The following is an 8,943-nucleotide window of genomic DNA, read 5'->3' as shown; positions in this document are numbered from 1 at the left end:
AAGAAGTAGAGTCACACAAACCAGAGGCATCGTGACATACATGATGTGCAGCACCTGAATCTGGATACCAAGATGTAGTTCCAACCGACATAGGAATATAGGAATCAGTGCCGTCATAGTTTGAACCGAACCGAGTGGCATTAATATGAAACCCAGTGGAGTCAGAATATCAGAAGCATGCAAATCAGGTAGACGAGGGAACCCAATGCAAGGGTCGAACTCAATGTAAACACCAGCCTTTGGCTTGGTCTACCAAGGAATGGACAGGTCGGACACATTACAAACACCACCACCAGAAGCTTCAAGGTTTCGTCCATGGCCAGGAGAAGCTGCAAACTCTACACAATTCAAAATCGACCCATTTAGGTCAGGAGCTTGTGGCTCAAAGGAAGAAGGGGCTCCCCCAAATTTTGGACTTAGATCAGATGTCGTTTTCCCATTGAAAGAACCAAGCCCAATCAGCTTAGAAACGCCATCATTTGCAGACCGAGGCGTAAAATATGGCTCATGCCTAATTCCAAATTGAAATTTTGACCTAACATGGGGCCCATAATAAAGGCCATTATCACTTTGTAAAAATGAGTTAGAAACCCTATTATGTCGAGACACAGGAGGCGCAGCATATGGCTAGAAATTTCCTCTCAAAAAATGACCCTGCGATTTTGCCGAAGAAGAACCATGGAGAGAACCAGAGACCGACGATAGAAATAGCACACCAGGCCATGACGATCTGCCAGATTCGACGTCCGAACAACCATCAATAGGCCATCATATTCACGATTATAATGGTAGAAGCATTTCTGGGCTAAGTACCCAAACCGACCATAGATCTGACATTGTATGGGAGATCGAAACCTTCTCTTGCGGCCTCTAGACGAGGGACGAGCACCACCGATAGAGCCCACCATTGCTGGTGATGGAACAGTCTCCAAAAGATTGGCATAAAGAGGCACGTCTTGTACCGTATGCACTTGGAAATTCTTATACTCGAATAACACGTCTATGAGACGTTGAAGTGGAAAAGGCTCTGACGAGAATGAAGCAAATGTAAGAACAACGTCGAACTATGGAGGTAAGCCCGTAAGTACTATTTCTACCTTCTCTACCTCCGAGATCCGAGATCTGAAAGCCTCTACCAAGGCATTAGATTTTGAATATTATCTACATATTCTTTGACCGAGAGACTACCTTTTTTAAGTGAATGAAGATCATGACGGAGGCGAGAGAGCTTCACACCTGTGACAACAATGAAGAGATGAGTGGTGGTATTCCACACATCACACGCCGTTCGAGCCTCTGTAAAAGAAGATAAGAGTGAGGGGTTAATTGTGGAGAGTAATCAGGAAGCAAGTAACTTGTCTTGTTGGACGAACGTCGAGGCATTCGGATTCAGAACGAGTAAACCCTCCAGAGACTGCACAAAACGCAGCAGAGTAAGTAACATTCCATCCAAAAAATCAGTTAGCTCTTATCCTTCTATGATCAGCCGAACATGTTACTGCTATTGAACGAAAGTGTCGTCATCCAACTTGATAATCTCATGGTGAGGAAATGATTGGATGAGCCTAGCAATAGTGAACGCCGAAGATTCATGCTCAACAGAAGCAAAATCAACAGAAGCTATGGTGGTCATGGAAGCAGACTAATAATAGTTCTCTAGCACCTTAGGCGACTGATACCATTTTAACACCTACGGTGAGTTAGCTAGCATAGTTATTATCTGTACTCTTAACATAATGAAATGTAGATTATGTGGAAAGTCAAGCTTTTAGTCAATTGTTACAACCCCTTTTATTATGCTAACAACCCTATAGGCTATTATAGGAAGCAAAATCTCCACTAGGAGACTTGCACCCAAATGGGAGACCTTATAAGCTGTAGTTCTCTTAAAGAAAAGTTTGGTCTCCACCACCTATTAAACATAAAAAAACCACCCTCCAAAGCCCATGAACTGTGACTTAAGATGAAATTCCTATCCATGTAATCTTCAAAATAGAACACAAAGAAGCTTCCCTCCCTTCTAACTACTGCCACACAATCACATATCCTTTATACACCATTCACCAAAATGAACCATTATTTTTTGTCAAAAATTTTCTTGCACCCAGAAGATAAGTAAAGAGACACTGGCTTCTAAAAGTCCATTGAACTTCTATATACTCATCCTTTACATTGGTAACATACTCTCTTTTAACCCTCACTCATGGTCTAGGTTCAGCTAGAGGAGCTTGAAGAACAACGTTGGCCTCTTTGTTATTGTAATGTAGGATTTGTACTTAGTGTTGAGCTCACAAAAAAACCAAAAGATGTAAGATAAGAACAAAGGATGTGAGAAAAAATATAAGAACAAAGACACCAAAAGACTAAAGATCTATCATGGTAAGTTGTCAAATTGAGATAACAAAGAATATTGATGTCATACTTGTTAGCCAACCAATAAATGACACATGGCAAACTATACTATAACCCTATTGGTGAACCTAATATTTCTATAAATTGGTACTTCTATCTTCATTTAAACTTCATCCCACTCTAAAAAATAATCGAGTTTTCTCTTTTTCTCTCTCTTTAGAATTCTCTTTACCAACCAATATACTAACTTGATCGTCAAAGAGCGTATTGGAGGAAAGCTTCCAATACCTTTAATCTGCTTTCCTTTTTACAAGAATAACCATTGTATTTTCTCATATGAACACGTGATGAAACGAATGCTCTCTATGATCACATGTTTGGTGTACCTCTATCTTGTCCATTCCACTCATTTAGGGACAAGTCGCCATCATCATTTCAATTGTTACAGCCAATGTATATCTTTTACTCGTAACAATTTTCACTCCCATGAAGGGACTCCTTACTTTTAGTCCAAGCACCCTCCATTCTAAAAGCAACTCCCTTCATATTCCTCTGATGAGGAGGAATGTATGTTTTTGGTTTTGAGAAAGAAGAAAACAATTTCCTTTTAAGGTTAATGACGCTCTAAAAATGACTCTTTGCATGGCTTACCAGTGATGTATTTATAAAGGCTAAAAGAGAATCCTTTACCCAACCTAAATAAGAATAGAAGACTTTCCTTTTGATAGGGAAAAGCTAAAGAAACTCAAACCAAATCTCCCAAAAGCAAATCAAGCTAGAAGTAACGAAAAGAATAAAAGAAAACTAGGCATAAAACACATCTAAGAAAAGAGATCGAAAGACAAAACGAGCCTACTACTTGACAATAAAATCATATCTACAAATAGTACCAAAGCCATTAATATCAACAAATCCATAACATAAAATAGAAAATTGAGGTTAACAATAAATCCTAAGAAACTAATAAGAAAAATAGGCGTTTATTGTTAATTTTGTTACTTTTTTAGAGGCACTTGCTTCTTAAGTTGCGACAATCTTATTGTCATATAAGTAAAAAGACTTTTTAATATATTTCTAATTTGTTGGGAATCATTTATTTTAATATTTTTTTTGGTGGAAAAGAAAAAATACAAAAGACAAAAACTAAATCCTCATAGGAGGATTCTCAATCAATCTTAAGCCAAGACTTCTAGAATGAACTGACTTGGCCAAACCATCGGCGACTAGATTTTAACTGCGAGGAATATGCTGGATCTTCCACTGTTTTAGAGTTGTGAGAGTGAAATGAATTCTTCTGACGAGTGTAGAATTAGAAGTCCCTGCGAAACCTTCTTGAATAGAATTAACAGCTTTAAGACTATCAGTTTGGATAAGGACCTTTTCGAAACTTCTATCCAAAATAAGATTTAAGCCATCTAATATCCCCCAAAGCTCAGCCTCAACCACCGTACAATTACCCAAATATCTGCAGTAGCCTATGATCCACCCACCATTATGATCACACAAATCACCAAGTTTAACTGAACCATCTGATTTCAAGCTTACCCAATTGTTGTCCAAATCTGAAATGTGTGAGTAACAATGCTCCATGTAACACCCCAAATTCGGCCCAGACGTTATGGCCGAATCTGGCGTGTCACATTGAAGTGTTTTAGCGAAAGCTGTGTTTTCATTAAAAACCCTTCTTAAAATAAAAGAAACCCTAATTAACTAAAAAAAACCTTTCACTTACGAAAGCCTTGTTTAAAACATTTGATTTTAAAAAAAAAACTTAGTTGCAGAAATGTAGAAAACATACTATAATTTAATAAATCCATGTTCAACTTCTCGTAATTACAATGAAAATGATAATAATTCAAGTAATAATAGCATAATGAAAACCTTATTACAATTTGGTCTGAACATACTTAAAAAGAAATAAAAACTTAAATGCTTAAAAAAACCAAGTCTGAATTATCTTGCTAGCCGGCCACCCAGAGTCCCTCCAAACATCGAACCTTCTACTGAGCATCACCTGAAAATAAAATAAAAGAGGGGGTGAGTTTTCACAAACTCAGTGTGTACAACACTCGGATAAAACAAGCATTCAAAAAAAACATCATTCATCAATCATGCAATGCAATCCCATCCAAATTATCCATCTGCTACACACCAGCTCCATCCACTGTCACACCATGTGGGGATATGAATATCGACCCACCCAACCCACACACCATGGTAGCCCGGTTGCGGAACTACCTTAATTTACATATTGGACTTTAAAAGTCGTCAGTGAATCCACGATTGTCAAGCAACCATGCGATCCTCATATACTTCATCCGTTCCATAATTCCCACCCATATGCAACTTAAGCAGAATATCATATGTATGCATGTCACATCCATAAAACTTACATTCTACACCTAGGGGTATTTTGGTCATTTTCACCCTTAGGGGCATTTCGGTAATTTTTCTATAATTACGGTTTCATTTACCTTGGCCCATTAACGAGTCTCATGAGCTAAGATGAATGAAAATTATGCACCAGGTAGGATTCTAGAGATGAGGTGGTGAGTCATTAAGACTGCTTAAGTACCAAGCTCTCCCTAGATCCAATCCTAGACATGCATATACCCGTTGTCGCACCTTAACCTTTTGACTTGTCCACGGTTGCAATTTATTAATTAAGTCTTATGTGGATATCATATACTAGGCCCAAAACCTTCACATACCTATATCTGGCCCATTAAGCCCAATCATATTCATATAGCCCATTAGGCCCAAATCACATTTATATGGCCCGTTAGGCCCAGTCACATTCATATTAATGCTCACATACAAGTTCCTATCACATAGCATCAACATTCAATTTTTGCCTATTATGGGTCCAACAGCCCATCGGGACCATTTAGCCCATTCCGACCGTATGGCCAAATCACAACCCAAGTCCATAGAATCGCCCGTGGGTCTCAGGCAACCTATCGGTCTCCCTCTTACGAGTGTTCGCGCACTCGTAAGACTACCGTAGCTAAACTTTCAGCTTTTTAGCTTTTTGGCTTCTCGGTATTTCGGCTTTTGCCAACACATAATATGCATTCAGCGTATGTACACACCTGGTAAGCAAGCGTGATACGATCTCCTTAGCCCAAACCTAAAATCGATATCACTCAAAGTTTAGTCACACGTACTTATCGATTACTTTACCAAAAGTCGGAATCTCACATTAGCCTTACCTGAATGCCAAGCCTTTAGTAGCTTTTACTTAATCACTAAACACGCGTATTTCTCAGATCTGAAGAGCAAATCGGTAGGAACCCAAAACCAAGATCTGACACTAATTCCTTACCAAAGTCGATTAGAAAGAAGTAAGGGACCAAATACTCGATACTTATCAAAAATTGATTGGGAGAACGGACACTTACACTTGAATCGACTGGGTTGAAAGAGTAGTGGTAGCACCAAGGGTATTCGGCTCTTAGAGATTTCAATGGAAACAATTGATTACTAAGCACCAAAGAAGAGAGGAAGCAGAATTGGCTAAAGAAAAGAAAATATTGAGTAGAGGAGGAATAAGAATTCGGCACAAAGAAAGAAAAGAAAAAAGGTTTTCGACTTTTTAGAGAAAAGGGTTTCTGGCACAAAGTGAAGGGAAATTCGGCATTAGCTTTTCAATCCTCCCATTCGGCACCTATTTATAGCCCTATAGCCAAATTCTTCAAGCCCAAGTTCCCACTTCAGCTCCACTTACTCCTCACTTTTCATCTCCTCGTTTTTCTCCCTGATAACCCTTTGATCATTTCCTTAATTTTCTCTTCTGAACACTCCCCTTAGAGTCCATCTTCACACCACTTCCATCCTTCTAGAAGGCCAAACTTAAACTCTAAAAATACTAAACTAGGATTCGAACCTTGGACCTCCTTGCTAGCTACTAACGTCACCTTACTACACCTTATGTGGTGTCACTTAGCCACTCTACCACAGGCTCTTTTTTTTATACTATTTCCCCTAACTTTATTTAAAAGCCTAACTACTTGCCAGCCTTGATTTTTTTAATATCTAAACTATAATTTCATTTATTCTTAGGTTCGAACTCAAACCTTATCTAAGACCTACTAAAATTATCGCTTGGATAAGAATATTAAACACAATTTTTATCAAAATCAAAAACTAAGAAAATTCAGGATTTCAGGGTTTTCGGGGCATTATAACTCTACCCCCTAAAAGAAATTGTCCTCAAAATTTCCAATTACTAACGCAAACTACCATACCACACTTCCGCTGTGCACTCTAATTCGAACTTAGGTAAATAGCACACTATGGGTAAGTACGTACCGTTATTCGCCTCTAGAGCGTCTCCATCCTCTTGACGACGTATTGCGTAGACCCAAGCTGGCTGCCTCGCCTCAGCATGACCAACACCTCTGTCTGGTGCTCCACGACCCAAATTGTTTCCACCCCTGGCCTGATCACGGCCTCTCGGCGGTAGTTGAACACCCCTCAGTGGCTGTACACCATCTCGATCCATGACTGGCACCTGAGCTGACATTCTAGGGCAATTCCTGATCCTATGCTTCATAGATCCACAAGCTGGACAAGCTCCCGTCCTCTTCTAACACTCGCCTATATGACCTTTCCCATAATCAGCACAAAGTGGCACCCTTGGATTAACAGCAAGGGGCCCTGCTCTATCTGGCCCATTAACTCTGGCCCTAGCCCTAGGCATCTATCCAACACCAGGAGTCTCAGCCTCTCTTTTACTCTTACCCTTTTCTTTTTCTCGATTTAAGCACTCAGTACGCTTTACCCCTCCGCTATCTTTGCCTTCTCCACCAACTCCAAGAAAACTCACTCCCCTTGTGGAGCCATCAGTACCCTGAGGCTATCTCTAAGTCCATCCTCAAACCTAACGCAACGCTCATACTCCGTTGCCACCATTACTCTTGCATACCTATTAAGGCGTAGAAACTCCGCCTCATACTCTACCACCGATTTACTTCCTTGGGTCAAGTTCAGGAACTCCTTCCTTCTAGCATCCACGTAGCTTGCACCACATACTTCCCTTGGAAAGCAGCTTTGAAGAACTCCCAAGTGACCCGCTCCGGTTGCGTGCCCTCTTTCACTGTCAACCACCACTAGTAGGCTTCTTCCCTTAATAGGACATAGCTCCTTTCAGCTTTTGTTCCGGTGAGCAGTCCAAATCCTCCATTATTCTTTTAGTGGACTCCAACTAATATTCAGCCACGTTAGGAGCCACACCATCCACGCCTTTAAAGATCTCATCCCCGTTCGATCGAAGTCACTTCGGAATGGACCTCCGATTTTCGCTGCCATTATTGGGCCCAGCGACCCTTTCCAAAATTCTCAGCATTGCCTGTGACAATGCATCTTCTCCCACAGCCCAATCATACTGTCCATTCCCAGCTACAGGTAAGGCCGGAGCCTCTTCTATTCCAACTTCAGGCATATGGCTCGATGCTGACAATTCAGCCTTAAAACTTTCGCGGCCTCGGCCACGGCCCCTTGCACCTCTTCTAGCACTCATCGTTGATTCGCTAGTTTTCTGAATTAAAATTTTTATGAAGTTTTAGTTAGTTTAATAATTAACCAGATGTTTTATGGAAGTAATTTAAGAGAAGATTGTTTTCAAAAATCCTCTACAGTTTCAGGATCCTACGGGCTTCAGTTCCATTCTAACATAATCATCTAAAGTAGCTCTCTAACTATCTACTGTATAACAATTTAAACAGGCTTAAGAACAAGAATACTTATTGGTTCGACGTTGGAGACTCGGCATGCTGCTTAGCAAGACTTTCCTTTTTCCAAAACATTGTGATTCAAAATATATATTTTTTAAGACACAAAAAAATCAAGTAATAAGGCCCAATTCACAGCCCGAGTTTTGCAACCTAGGCTCTGATACCACTAAATGTAACACCCCAAATCTGGCCCAGACATTATGGCCAAATCTGGTGTGTCACATTGAAGTGTTTTAGCGAAAACCGTGTTTTCATTAAAAACCCTTCTTAAAATAAAAGAAACCCTAATTAACTAAAAACAAAACCTTTCAGTTACGAATGGCTTGTTTAAAACATTTGATTTTTAAAAAAAACTTAGTTGCGGAAACGTAGAAAACATACTATAATTTAAGAAATTCATGTTCAACTTCTCGTTTACAATGAAAATAATAATAATAATGCAAATAATAATAACATAATGAAAACCTTATTACAATCTGGTCTGAACATACTTAAAAAGAAATAAAATCTTAAATGCTTAAAAAAAACCAAGTCCAAATTATCTTGCTAGCCGGCCACCCAGAGTCCCTCCAAATATCGAACCTTCTACTGAGCATCACTTGAAAATAAAATAAAAGAGGGGGTGAGTTTTCGCAAACTCAGTGTGTACAACACTCGGTAAAAACAAGCATTAAAAAAAATCATTCATCAATCATGCAATGCAATCCCATCCAAATTATCCATCCGTTACACACCAACTTCGTCCCCCGTCACACCATGTGGGGATATGAATATCGACCCACCCAGCCCACACACCATGGTAACCCAGTTGTGGAACTACCTTCATTTACATATTGGGCTTTAAAAGCCGTCAGTG

The sequence above is a fragment of the Gossypium hirsutum genome, chromosome A13, assembly GCF_007990345.1.
Source record: "Gossypium hirsutum isolate 1008001.06 chromosome A13, Gossypium_hirsutum_v2.1, whole genome shotgun sequence".
Classification (NCBI taxonomy): domain Eukaryota; kingdom Viridiplantae; phylum Streptophyta; class Magnoliopsida; order Malvales; family Malvaceae; genus Gossypium; species Gossypium hirsutum.
Note: the sequence above shows the minus strand (reverse complement) of the source record.